At 35.3% G+C, this 14,648-nt stretch overlaps 1 long non-coding RNA gene and 1 pseudogene across 2 annotated transcripts in view; both read left to right on the plus strand.

Moving 5' to 3' along the window:
- Nucleotides 1–14,648, plus strand: part of LOC309665775 — a 328,210-nt gene that overhangs the window by 28,369 nt on the left and 285,193 nt on the right. The window lies entirely within an intron of this gene.
- Nucleotides 8,096–14,648, plus strand: part of LOC309666456 (anaphase-promoting complex subunit 10 pseudogene) — a 46,551-nt pseudogene continuing 39,998 nt past the window's right edge. The window contains exon 1 of the transcript in view: nt 8,096–8,177. The product of the transcript in view is annotated as an anaphase-promoting complex subunit 10 pseudogene (transcript). The remainder of the gene's footprint in view (nt 8,178–14,648) is intronic.

The following is a 14,648-nucleotide window of genomic DNA, read 5'->3' on the forward strand; positions in this document are numbered from 1 at the left end:
TTTGAAAATAAATTCAATGCACATGCTAAAGTAGCTACCTCTCCAGAGCCAAAATATCAATGTAAGAACTAAACGCTTCCCTCCAAATAGGAAGAATATTCATTAAATCCTCAACTGTTTTATTGAAAAGCTACTATGTATATATTACTGTATTAGATGTAGAGGGACATTTGAATTAAATAGGATCCTATCCCTGAGAGAAATTGCATCAGGCAGGTGAGTTAAGATATGTATGAGCTAAGATGGGCAGTCAGCAGAATTTTTATACTAGTACTAGAAAGAGTTAAGTCTGAAAGGTATAAATTGAATATCCATTGGAGTTCAGACGGGTTCACAAACCCCTCTGTGTGGAGTTCACAAACACACACTCTCTTGATGGCTGACTGCCGAAGCCTTCATATAGAAAGGCTTGTATTCTAAGTAGACTTTCCTTAGGTTTAACTGGCAGGGAGGATAGTCTTGGTGAAAAGAGGGAGCAAGATGATGGAGCAAGTTTTAAAGTCTAGTTTGGCCACTAGGGCTGGGACTTGGGTAAATCAAATGCATGCCCTTGAGAATGAGTACCACCTTAAACTCTCTGTCCTTAGCACCTCACTTGCCTTATGCAAAGAGCTTAAGTAGTCTGTCTCTTTCCAAGCCTCACTCATTGCTCTATATTAAAATAAATGGTCCATCTGACTTAAAACTCATGCTTTTTCTATGAAAACTTATGGCGACCCCCAAATACAAAGCTAACATATGTGGCATTGTTGAGTTGTTCCAGCGTAAGCCGAAGTGGGCGCTGGAGTCCAACAACACCAGCTTAAGTCACTTGTCCTATTCTCTACCCACTTACGCATCCTGTCTCCTCATTCCCCACCCTATGCAGGCCAATGGCCAAAGAACTTGAAGAAGCATGTTTGAAAAACTCTGCATACTTTCATTAATTTATTCAACAAAAGTTGAGCATCTAGAATGTCCCAGGAAATGTGCTATGTGGTAATGATAGAATGTTGACTACAGGAGACACAGCTCCTGTCTCTAGGTGCTTACAGTCAAGCTACAAATAAAGATCATGTAGGTTCATGGTGAAGAAATGGAGCCAGAAAGGAATCCTACGGCCCCAGTAAGAGAAAATTTGAATACTAAGTTAGTGTGGTTTGTTTAATGTCACTGGATTTCTTTTTTTTTTTCAAGTAGGGGAGTAACAGGCTCAAACTGACACTTAGGTAGGAGTATAATCTAGCACAACCACTTAAAGTAGGAGTATATATATATATAGGATGGGTTATGGCGGAGGAGGTTGAAATTAATAACTTAAAATTAGGAGTCTATCATAACAATCCAAGTGTGATATGTCTAAATTCAGGTAGTAATAACAAGGATGAATCTAAAGCATATTTGAGAAGGTGATTTTTTTAAATGACAGTCTAATTGGTAGTGACTGATTGAATGTTGAGTTCAAAGGAAGAAGTGGATCCTACATCAAAGACAGAATTGTAAAAACAGTAAAGTCAAAAGGATGAAAAGAGTTGGCTTTTAATTATATTTTGTTTTATATGTAAGAAAGTTCTAAATATTTGCCCCCTTTTTTTTTACAGAGACAACTACTTCAGCTGATGTGAGATATAAACTTCTTTTCTGGAGACTCTCAGGCATTCATCAATACTAGCAAGTCATCAGTTGTCAGAGCAGATAATTTATTCAGCCAATACCAAATTATCTAGTACTTACTATGTTCCAGGCACTTTGCTCTGCTTTGATTTCCTTGTCCTCGAGGAGCACACAGTCCACTGGGGAAGAGAAGCAGTTAGCAAAGCATTCTAATATAATGTGGAAAGGCTATAATAGAGAGAATAAAGTGTCATGGCTACATTAAGGAAGAGAATATTAACCCTGCCTGAGGGAGCCTAGAAGGACTTCAATGAGGAAATAACATACACACTAGTCCTTGAAGGGTGAACAGTAGTCTAGCAGGCAGAGAATTTCATAAAAACCAACAAAAAAGGCTTTCTATACATTGAGAGAGCAACACCAAAATTATGGAAGCATGAAAGAAAATAGCATGTTTGGAGACTAATAAGGGGTTTTGTGCAGCTCCAAGTATAATACATATGGTATAGAATCTTAGAGAAAAGCTTAGAATATTTAGTTGGGGCCAGATCATAGAGGGCTTTGCATGCTGTGTTAAGGAGGGAATTTTAAAATTCCTACAAGAAGTAGGGAGTTAAATAAAGATGTCAGGGGTAAGAGCGTGATGATTAGAGTTTATATTAAAAAATATACCTGGCTATGATGGAGAAAGGATCAAATGTAAAAATAACTAGAAGTAGAGCGATCATTAAAGTGCTATTGTATAGCTAAATCAAGAGAGAATGAGATTACTACTAATTCATCTGAATGACTGTCCAATCTCAATTCATGTGAGCCAGGAGTCATAGTAGGTTCACCTGTCAAAGGAAGAGCATATAGAGTAAGGAAAGAAGAAGTCTGAACATTCATTACTGGTAATTTCAACTGAGGGAGAAGAGGACCAAAGAAGCACTGGAAGGGGCTTTTGGGGGGAAAAAAAGGAGAAAATAAGGTCACGGTGACCAAGGGAAAAATCATATTTAAGAAGGAGAAAGCAGCAAATAACATTAAAGACCAAGGAAGATCAAGTCAAATGAAAACTAAAAATAGTCACTGGAGTTTGGGGTTTTTTTGTAATCATTTTCCAGAGTGATTTTTTGGGAAGAAGTCAAAAGGAAGCCAGATTTCAAAGGGTCTAATAATCAACGGAGAGTAAAAAGTAGAAGCTTAAAGCAGAGACCATCCTTTTAAGATGTTTTGAAGGCCTGGGGAGCACAATGGCAGTGACTGACCAAGGGCATCTGGACCTAAGGAAAGTGAATGTTTAACATGTAAGGGACTTAGAAATGTGTGTAGGACAAAGTGAAAGTAAATGGAAAGGAGTGTTGAAAATACAAAACAAAACAATTTCTTTTTAAAACTTCTTGAAAAGAAAGATTCTTGGTGTGTGTAGGCACAGAATCAAAAGCGAAGGCAAAGAAAAAGGTTTATCTTGTATTAGTATGAGCTAAAGGTTTATCTAAGACAGTAGAAAGGAGACAAAGTGCCTGGCACATTGGAGGCATTCATAATTGGGACTTGAATGAATGTTAGCAAATCAGGGAGTAATGGTAAATTGAAGACTTGTTCTCCATTTTTCTCCTATGATGGTCATAGTTTCAAGATAATATGCTGAGAAAAGCAACAGAGGTATTGTAACAAATTTAAGGACAGTGCTAAATGTTTGAGGTAGTTGTTAAAGAAAATGAGAAATCTAGGTATCTTTAAAGAAAGTTTCCTGAAGATGCAGATGAAGTTAGCAGTTTTGTATTATATTGGGGCTTATCTATAGTGGCCCTGTGATTTTCTCTAATGTTATCAGGAGCCCAGCTACATACTGCCATAGATAAGAGTACTTTTGGAAAATCAAGATGACAGTTAAAGTGATTGGCAATAGGGCAATGGAGAGAGAAGAAAATTAAATCAGAAGTATTTAACTCAAACTAGAAGCATAAAAGGAGTTGAGGCTTGGGCATCACAATGAGGATAAACAAAAGACACTGTTGGCAGAATGCAATGAGTAGGGAGTAACATTATGATAAAAGTCTGTGAACAAAATAAGGTTGGGGTTTAAGAATTTTGTGATAGAAGAATTCTAGCAGAATAAAACTGCCCACAGACTTTTATTTGTTCATGTATGTGACGTTTGTTGGAACTCTACTTCTATTACTGTTAACATCTTTTTCCCCAGCAGTCCTATAAACTTCATCACATCATGTGAATGGCAAAGGAGAGTATGGGATTCTCCAGACTTTTGATATAGTCCAGATTCTTTCCAGGCAGACATGATTCCCAGAAGAATCCAGAGTATTTCTTTCCAGGACTGGAATGGGTGTTACCTATAACTTGTAAGGGAAAGGATTCTGTACCAGAATTGTAATTCTGTATGTTCTTCCAAATGAGTTTTGCTCTCACTTGTGTACTTCCATCTACTTTTCATCCTACCTGAAACTTTTCATCCTATCTGAAATCCCACATGTCTACACCCATGCCTTTCCTTGCCTTCCACTTTTTATCTTAGGACAAATCTACTTCTCTATACCAAATAAGGTAAGAGGGAAAAAAGCACAGAAAACAAAAATAATAAAACCAAAGCTTATGTTACAAGAGAAATGCAATTGAGAATAGGGCTGTATGCAAGTACTACTTAAGGGGTCTGGAAGTCAGTTAATTCGCTTCTAGTGCTAGCTTTGCCAGTATATGTTGTCTGGCCTTTGATGGATTACCAAACCTGTTGGGACCTCAGTTTCTTTATCCTTAAAAACAGTGATTTTGCTAGCTTATCTTTAAGCTGCCTCTCCATTCAGAAATGCTATAGTAGGTTATCCATTTGCTTTTAAAAGATCAATCACAGTTGATTTTTTCATGAGTTTCTTAATGTTAGTGAAGACCTCATAAAACTTATCAGATTACTTTTAACAAATATAATAGATGGCATTTAAAAGCTATGTTCCTTGAAGTATTTCAGTTTTTCCCATTTTATATTTTGAAGCCATATTATTAACAGTATAAAAATTTTGAATTGTTATATGTTCCAGGGAAATTGAATCTTTTATCATTAATTATTGCTTCTCTTTATTGCTTGCAATGTCCTTTACCCTAAAGTCTACTTTGTGGGATAACAATATAGGACACTTTCTTTTGCTTAGCATTAGTTAGTATTAGTAACTACTGGTTAGTTATTCTTTTGGTTATTACTAATACAGTTGGTATCTTTTGATTTATTCTGACAGTTTTGTCTTTTAATTTCAGAATCTAGTCCACTTATATTTATTATAATAATATAATATGTATAACATATAATATATAACATTATATGTTATATAATAATATAATAAATATAATAATTAAGAAATTTGAAATTGTTTCCACCCTAATTATTTTGGGCTTTCTAATGCTCTCTTTTTCTATATCATTTTTCTCCTTTCCTGCTTTTTTTAAAAATTTGACATAGAATATTTTTTAGCATTATTTGCTTGCTTGTTTGTCCCCTCCCTAGTCCCCACATATTTCCATTCCATTAGTTTGGAAACTACATACTCTACCTCTATTCTATTTGTGATTATCCCAAAAATGTTAGCATGTATATTTAGCTTTACATGTCCAAAGTTAAGGTCTATCTATTCCCTCTTTCCAAACATTATAGGCCTTTAGAGTGTTTTATCTCCATACTTATATTTTTATCCAATATTTTAATTCTAACATTTAATTTTTACAAATTAGATATTGTTAGTATTGTTCTATACCATCAAGCTTTATTTAACCTTATACTTGCTATTTTCTCTGATTACCATTCTTCTGTCACTCTGTCTTTCCTTCTTAATGATTTTTAACTTCTTCATGAGTTCATCCTCTAGTTCTTTAGAGAGATCTGTTGATAGTAAGTTCTCTCAATTTTCCCTATCTAAAAACAGTCTTTACTTAACGCTTTTTCTTGAAAAGTAATTTTACAGGCTATACAAGTCTGTGCTCAAAATTAGATTTTCTCAGAATTTTAAAGATATTATTCCACAGCCTTCTGGCTTCCATTGCACATCTACTTCAATGTCAGATATCAGTCTAATCGTTGCTCCTTTGTAATTTGTCTTTGCTTTCAATCAATATTCATTTTAATTATAGTAAATCATGATTGGGGTGGCTTTTGATTTATATTTCTTATGATTAGTTGGGCTTCAAATACTGTAATTTCATAGCCATTAATTACCTCATTCAATATTGCCTTTCTCCCATTCATTCTATTCTCTATGGAACTCAAATTACATACATCTTAGAACTTCTGTTTCTACACTTCATATCTTTTAGAATGTCTTTTTGTATTTTCTATTTCATTGTTTCTTTGTGTTGATTTCTGGACAATTTCTCTAGTTCTATCTTCCAGTTTACTAATTCTCTCTTCACTTGTGACTAATGTGCTGTTTAGCTGTCCCAATCAGTTTCTAATTTCCGTTTTTATATTTGTATTTCTATGGCTTTCTTTTACAATACTGCCTTGATAACTCTAATAATGTCTTGCTCTTTAGTCACACCTGTTATTCTCTTTTATTTCTTTAAACATTTACTAATTTTATATTTATATATGATAATTCCAGTATCTGTAGGTTTTGCTGGTCTGACATTACTATTATTGGTTCTACTAAATCTAACTCATGGTAGCTTGCTTCTGTATGTGCTTTATGATTTTTTCCCCTAGTCTTAGTTCATATTCCTTGTAATTTTATGTGTGAGAAAATTTGATGTGTCTGGGTTTTTTGCTCATTCTAGATGCCGAGGGGTACAATTAACATAAAACCACTTTTAATTAAATGTTGAGCTTATACTTTTTTTGATGATCCAAAGATAAATTAAAAATCCAAGCCCATGTACCAATCAATTGATAGATATACAGAATGTTATTTTAAATTTTAAGATCAACCACTGGTTCTCTCTCAGAGTTATAGACTTTCATAGAGATTTAAAGTCTGACTTCCTATCTCACAGAGATTCTAGTCTTTGCTTTCAGTCCTCCACACATGAGTCATTCAAATCAAAGCTGTAGGCTGCTGGAGATTGGGAAATATTCCACAGCAGTCACAGGCTTTAGTACTGGTTTACCTCCCTGGATTTGTCATTTCTCATTATCTTTAGCCTCTAAAAATTTTCTTTTCTCTCTTAAATGCCCAGCGATGGCTCTGATAATGATGGCTCATATCATTATCGCTTTACGTGTAAAAATCTATTCTAGTTTTACTTTTTATAAAGAAATAAGACTTTACAGATATGACAGTTTCTTCCACCATTTAATCAGAGGTCAGCAAACTATGGTCTGTGGGTCAAATATAGCCTACTGCCTACTTTTGTAAATAAAATTTTATAGGAACACATTCATGGTCATTCATTTATGAATTTCTATGGCTAATTTTGTGCTATAACATCAGAGTTGAGTAGTTGCCACAGAGCCAAAAATATTTACTGTCTAGCTTTACAGAGTTTTTCAGACCCCTGATCTAAATCATCAGCAACTTATTTATCTTACAACAAACATCTTGGACTTAATAAAACAGCAAAGTATTATTCAATCTGGGCATTCATTTACTTAATGTATGCATGTGTTCAATATAGGTTTATAATATCACTACAGCAGATTACAACTTCTTTGATGGTATGAGTTATATATCTAAAAGGTTTTAGTAGCAGATCCATCATAGAAATACACTTAATAGATGCTTTTGATTATTGTGATGACGATGGTGATGATGATGACATCTTGAATTCTCATAATTTTCTAAGCCATGACAGACATAAGAACAGATATCGTTTTGTAGAGTTAAGTGTACTTGTCAAGTCATTTTGGAATGTGGTAAATCACCTTAATTGGGTACATTTTGCCTCCAGGAATCTTAACTGCTTATGTTCTCTGACACCCTAACTGATGAAACTCATTGCCATAGATTAAAGCTATGAATGTTACTCACTTTCTAACATTATAGCTTTTATTACAGGGGATTATCTTTACTATGTGTATAATATCCCATGTTCCTCCACAAAAGAAGAAATACACATTTGCATAGAAAAAAATGCAATATTCCAGTGATAGCTCTTCACTACCTATTTTTAGAGTACACATAGCCTCAGTTGTTCTGGTCCACAAAGAAAAAACAGATAATGAGATACACTTTAAGACACATATACATGTTGTTTTTGAAAAGGCTCCTGACAGAAGATAGAGATGCAGCCTGCAAAAATAAAAGAAATGGCTGAATAAAAATATTGTCACAAGGGAAAAAGAGAAATATGTTACAAAATTTTATTCCTGGGATAGGGAATACTGTACTTGGTGAGAGAAGCCAGAAGGAGTGAATGAATTAATGGTATTTGCTAGATAGAAGAAAGTGCCAAGTAAAATGAATATAGAATACTTGTAAAGTGTCCCCGATGGAGAGATAGAGTACTAGATATAAGGGACAGTTGGCATTGCTAAAACACATGAGTGACATGTCCCAGAGTAAGAAAGGAAGTGCTAGGCATAATGGCAGCTAGTGTAGAGAGCATGGACAGCAGCTTTTCTGCAGAGCAATGTTGTTCGTGGCTAGTAGTGATCTGCGGAAAATGTAAGTGAACAGTTTTGACAGAGCAGCATGTGAAAGGGAATAAACTAACCAGGATATCTGGCTGCAGCGCAACTGACTAAGGGAAAATTCTATGGGTACAAAATCAAGATGTAATCTCTTTGGAAACCAGGCAGTAAGTCTGAGAAAAAAATTCTGAGACAGAAGTGAGTAGTACAGCATTTCAATTCAATAGATTTGTATGGCAATCTTTCATTTGTGTTAGGAAAAAAAGTGTTGTAGAATGCTAATGAATTAGTTACAAAAACTTACAGTGTGCAAAACTTTGTCATTTGTTCATTTCATTTGTTTAAACTATTTTTCTCCAATTGATATGGCTGTAAATGTAAAGAGCATTTACTGAATGGGCTCCATGCACAGAGCACGTGTGAAGGACCTAGTGGACTTAGTGGGGAGAGAGAGGTGCAGTGGAGGTGATTCTGATTGTGGGGAACAAGGTTCTAGTTTAAATAGAGCTTATAAACTCAAAGCACAGACCACTGAAAATGCAGCACATTGAATATATGTGTAGTGGTCCAACATAAATAGATTTCTCAATGTTAACAGATACATGTCAGAGGATTGCTTTGCAAATGTTAAATGCCACATCAAGGTCAATATTGCCAAGAAAATCCATGAATGCTGTTTTAAAGTGTCATTATAAAGCAAAGAAAGTAAAGTAGCTCTGGGTGTTATTAATAATAGCCCTAGGATTTGGATTCCATGGACAAGAAACATGAGATTTTTCCCAAAGGATAATTATTTTAGGAATCTCATTTTTGTCTGAAACTCACCTGTGTTTATTGACCATCAAACCTTGATACAAGGCTTATCTTTTTAAATGGCTGTTCTTAAGTGGTACTGAATGTTTGAAATACAATATCTTTGCTGGATCTGTTTGTGATTTAACATTCTTACAATATATCTTATTACAGAGGCTATTATTTTCATAAATCCTGTAAAACAATGAATAAATATTTGCAAGGAAGGTTTAATAGATGACATCAAAATGACTCAACACAGAGTATTTATAAAAAGTATGGCAAGATGCATATGGAAGAGGCTCTCAGAAGTGCTGACAATACTACTGAAGCAGATTACCTTAAAAGAAAACACATATGGTTCCATTTTGTGCCTTCTTGCTCAACTAAATATGTTTAGAGGCACAAGCTTGCAACCTGCTGAGTGAATCCTATTTTATCCATATGTGGATTATAGAACTAAAGAGGAGACAGTTAAGATTATTATTCAGTTACTTTTTCATATTTCAAGGTGAAAAAGATGAGCAAATGTATGGGTTTCCCCTTTCCTTTTACAGGTTCAGGCCCCAGAATTAATTTATTTTCCTTCAGTGAACTACCTACTTATACTCCTGCTTCCCAAACTTTGTGACTTTCAGGCCTCTAAAATTCAACGTCATTTTGTTTTACTATAGGACATCTCTAAATTGGGAAGAATATTTTGTGTAAAGACAAAAGCAAGGATAGCCTATTGTCACTTCACTCTCCATCTACAATTTCCCCCATCAGTATACCCTAATTTTGTCCATTCTAAAACAAATAACTCAACCCCACTTCTCACCCCAGCTACTGTCCTTCCTTCTCTCCTTCACAGTCAAAAATTTTGAGTGTATTATCTACCCTCACTCTATTAACCTCCCTACCCAAACTTTCCTTAGAACACTCCAATCTGACTTCCCTCCAAAACTGTTTTGAAAACTAACTTTGGCTTAGTCATCAATGACTTTTATGTTAAGTTTCTGTCCTCTCAATTTCTTGGTCTCTCAATTTGACTCAATACTATTGATTATTCCCTTCTTCTTGATACATTTCCTTAGCTTCCATGATGTCATAATTTCTGTTTGTTTGTTTTACTTAAAGTAAAGCATCTCCTTTGGCTCACCATTCAGAATTTAAATATTCAGATTTCTCAGAGATCTGTCCTAGACTCTGTTATCTGCTCACCCATGCTTTTCAAAGGTATCCTGATACGCTACTCTGGCCGCAGTTTTCATCTGTAGTGACACATCTCTAGCCTAGGCTTCCTCCCTGAGCTACAGGTCAGTATAGCCTCTACCTACTGGTATCGCTACCTCCATGTCTCAAAAGAAACTTTAGGCGGAACAGGTCTAAAGTAACCCACACATCATGGCCCACCTCCTCCATCTCAGTGTATGGCATCTTCATCCTTTCAGTTGTGCAAACCAGAAACATGGAAGTAAGCCTTGACTCCTCCTGTCTCTACATCCATATCTGAAAAATCTTCAAGATTTGTCAACTTCATTTTCTGTATCTCTAGAATCCGATCATTTCTCTCCAGGTTCACTACTGCTGTTCAATTCAGGTGTTTCACCCATTGTAGCTCAAAAACATCTCTTGAATTCCACCTTCCTTTCTCAACACTCATCATCTTTTGTCATTAACTTGAACTTCTGGGATAACAAGATTCATTGCCACCAATTTTTCTCCAGGTCAAACAACCATCTACAATGCTGTCAGAGTTATTTTCTTCAATTAAAAGATAAGAAAACTATTGCCTAGTTAAGATATTTGTTTGATCCCTGTTACCAAGAGGAAAAATTGAAATTCTATAACTTAGCTGTGACTTCCATAATTTATTCCCAACCTCTGTCCAGTCTCATTTCAGAATATTACTCAACTTCATCAACTCTAATTGCAAGCCAGAGTGAAGTTCTCTGTCACTTTTCTTGGAGCCTGCCTACTCCTTGCATGATTCTTCTGGCTTTTATACTTGATGATTTCTTAGCCTTGTATGCTCCTTTTTATTCTTCCAGATACAAGTCGAATATTACCTGAAGCTGCCTTTGCCTCTGGTAGAGTTCTTTGTTCACCTTTTGTGCCTCTCTGTCTCTTGATCCATACATCTGCTTTAGTATGAACTGAGCTATATTTTCAATTCTCTATTTACGTGTATATCCTCCCAAAAGACTATGAGCTTCATGATGGCAAGGATTGTCTCAGTCACCTTTAGGTGCTTATCACACATAATAGGTACTCAACAAAAAGTTTTAAACTGAAGTATTAGAATATTTATAAAATCATAACATAAATAAAAGTATAAGAGCACAAATTTAAATAGGAATATTGTGATACATATATTTGAGGCCTCACTAAATTAAAAGCAAGGCCACAAGGTAGGAAATGATAAATAAATTTGATGTCAAAATCAACACCACGGAGGAAAAACAGGTTTTGGGGGGGTGACCAGCTTTAGACACTGAGTTAGCACAAAGAGAAAGAATGACTTAAGCCTAGTATATTACGAGTTACTCAGAGGTTTTTTTAAAAAAAAGACATAAAGAGGAAAGCTAGTATACGTACATATTTGTTAAGGCATATTCTAGTGGGAAATTTTGAGGGGTGGCCGCTTTTGGAAGTTCAGAACTGTATAAGCCCTTACCCCTTTACCTGGTTCCAAGTGTCTAGTCAGGTACTTCAACTGCTTCACATCTCTAAGGTACAGATCACAGAATCTGTAGTGTCCTTTCATTTTTTAATACCCTATGGGTCTCCAATACTTCCTCCAGAGCCCCAATGCTTCTTTCAGGCATATTACTGCTTGTATATCTATTAATGCTCTATGTTTTTTCTCATTTCTTAACATTTTTGCACATGCTTTTCCTCTGCCTAAAACTCTTCCTCTCTCTTATGTTTGAAGTGTCAATTTAGCTTCCTAGAAACTTTCCATGACTTTAAAAATTGATGCCCCTTTATGTATGACCAGAGCCCTGGTATGTCTTCACATCATAGAATGTATTACATTACTGTGTAATTACTTATTTACCTATCATTTCCTAGACTACAAGTGGAAGGATAAGTACTATATATCTTAATTGTAGTTGTCTTCCCAATGCCCAGAACTGTCCGTGGCACCTAGGAGCTCAATAAATGTGTGTTGAATGATTACTTAGAGTCCCTCAGAGAACATTTCTGTCCATAATACCATGTTATATTAGGGACCTGTCACTTCCTGCTTCTTGTGCTAAGCAGAAAGAGGCCAGACACAATCTCGTTTGTTCACTCCGTTTATTAGGGCTGTTCTCTTGCAAAATCAGACATCTCAGTCATGGCATGTTACATACTTGGATCATGCTGAAATTACTGATCCTGCGCCTTCCTTTGACATCACAATTCCCAGATTTTTGACCTGTCAAAATCATAGATATCACGGGTTTCCTGGCCTCTGCTTTGATTTTATGGTTGCTGGCTTGTCAGCTTGCTGCCAAGAACTGAGAGTCCACATTGTTTAGTTGCCTCTTTGACCTGGGGTCTTCTGGACCCTTGGCTAATTCCTCATTTACAGCAATCTCAGAAACTTTTATCCCCAGTTTCATGATCTCAGACTCAAGCCGCAGTCCCTTGCCTGACTAAACCCGGCCGAAGTCCTCTTGCAAAAATGTCTCGAAAAACTGGTACCTATATATAATTACGAAAATCTGAAGAATATTGAGAGCTGAAGGATGGCTTAAAATAAACATCTAATGTAAAAAAGTGTTAATAAGATGTTTACCAGTCCTTCATTAACATGCAAAATGGAACTAGAGCAAATTAATATTTTGTTTCTATACATATGAACTTATGAGAGATAAAAATAACATTTATGTCAGAATTATGTGGGTGTTACAAAGGAAAATGTTACTATTTTAACAATGAATATTTGATTATTGTTATTATTAGTAGTAGATTATATTGTTTTATTTGGTTTGTTATGAGGCTGTAGTTGGGATAAGTGATGCACACGTGAAGGCGTATGTCCAGTGCAAAGGATGGTAGGTATTTTGCCCTGAGATTATGCACCCAAGTTTGTGAACCCAAGCTGAACTTGCTAAAAGACCTGCAAGCTGGCAAAGCAACGGCAAAATGTATCTGGATCCAAGCATGATCATGGTGAATAAAACGGTATCATTCAGGTTCAGAACAGAAACTGAGGGAAAGGCTTCACAACCAACAACAGAGAAAATTTCTCAGATGATGCCCACTGAAGGAATTTCTAATCCCATAGGGAAAGGAATGGGAGTTTGTGCATTGGTCTTGTGAGGAGAGTTCTAAGAGGATAAAACAGACAATAATGTATAAGACTGGAGGGGAGTGCACACATTTGGTATTTCACGATACGGGCAGTGAGAGAAAATGAATTGTTTGCGTAGATCCTTTTGCCTTAGGATTGCAATTGCCTGTAGCAATATTACAAAGGCTGGCTCCTCTGGTTCAAGAAAAACAAATATGGAAAAAAGAAAAGCTTTTTTGCATGTCTATTTTCCTGAGAAAGCATTTCTAGAATTATTGTTTTCTTTATACATTATTCTCTAACCTTAGGTGACACTGACTCCTGGGAGACTGGTCTGGGCTGTCTTCCACTTATGTTTAGTTTATATATTTATTTTTGTCATGGAGAACTTTAGGGCCATGTCAAAAAAATGTTTGCTCCTACCCCCCGAGTCAGCAAGAAAATGAATCGGGTTTTTAAAAAAATTTCCAGTTAAATACCACCTCTTTATATTCTATCCCTTCATTTATTTCCCAAACTTCGACAGAAAATAAATGAATGAATGAATATATCATTCATACATACATACATACAATTAGGTTCCCTTAAGTGAGTCACCTCTTTGTGGTGAACTCCTTCCGGAAATACTCTATGGACTTCTGAGGACTAATCACCGCCCAGATTACAAACATGTACAATCTCCCCACCTCAAGACACACACACACGCACACACATACATACATATACACCCTGCTTCCCTAATTATTATTTTTTTCACAATTCTTTAGTCAGGGGTCTTTATGTAATTTTTAATCATTGTATTTGGGTTCACTTTTATCAGTGAGCCAAATACATATTCCTATTGAATTCTTCAAGATCTCTACTATCAAATACATTTAAAAATTCAGTAGACACTAACACACCATTGTAAAGCAATTATACTCCAATAAAGATGTTTAAAAAATAAAAAATAAATAAAAAAAATTCAGTAGAACACTACAGCATCTTTTTATGAATATGCATGTATAATAGAACACCTATAGCTACTTTCGTAAAACACATATCTAAGCATATATACACCCACACCAACATAGAAAAGGCAGAGATAATTAGCACTGTTATTTATTTAGAAAAACTCCTACAAAATGTACAAAGTTAGAGACTTCAGAAGTAATAGTCACATTTGAAATTACTTGTTTATGATAAATTAATACACGCTCAAGACCAAGTTTCTGCAGCTGTAATCAACAAACTATTGAGAATATAACACTCTTTCCAGAGTCAACATAGGTATTTCTAGTGAATCAGAGAATTGAGGCTCTTTCAGGGAAGTAATATGTAGAAGTTGAAGGAGGAGCCATAAACACTATAATCCAGAAAAAATTGAATATATAATAATTGAAGAGTAACTACAGTCTATATAATGAGTATATAACTTGACACATTGACAATACCTTCTTTTCAAGT

This window comes from Balaenoptera physalus (genome assembly GCF_965194825.1).
Source record: "Balaenoptera physalus genome assembly, chromosome: 8".
NCBI lineage: Eukaryota > Metazoa > Chordata > Mammalia > Artiodactyla > Balaenopteridae > Balaenoptera > Balaenoptera physalus.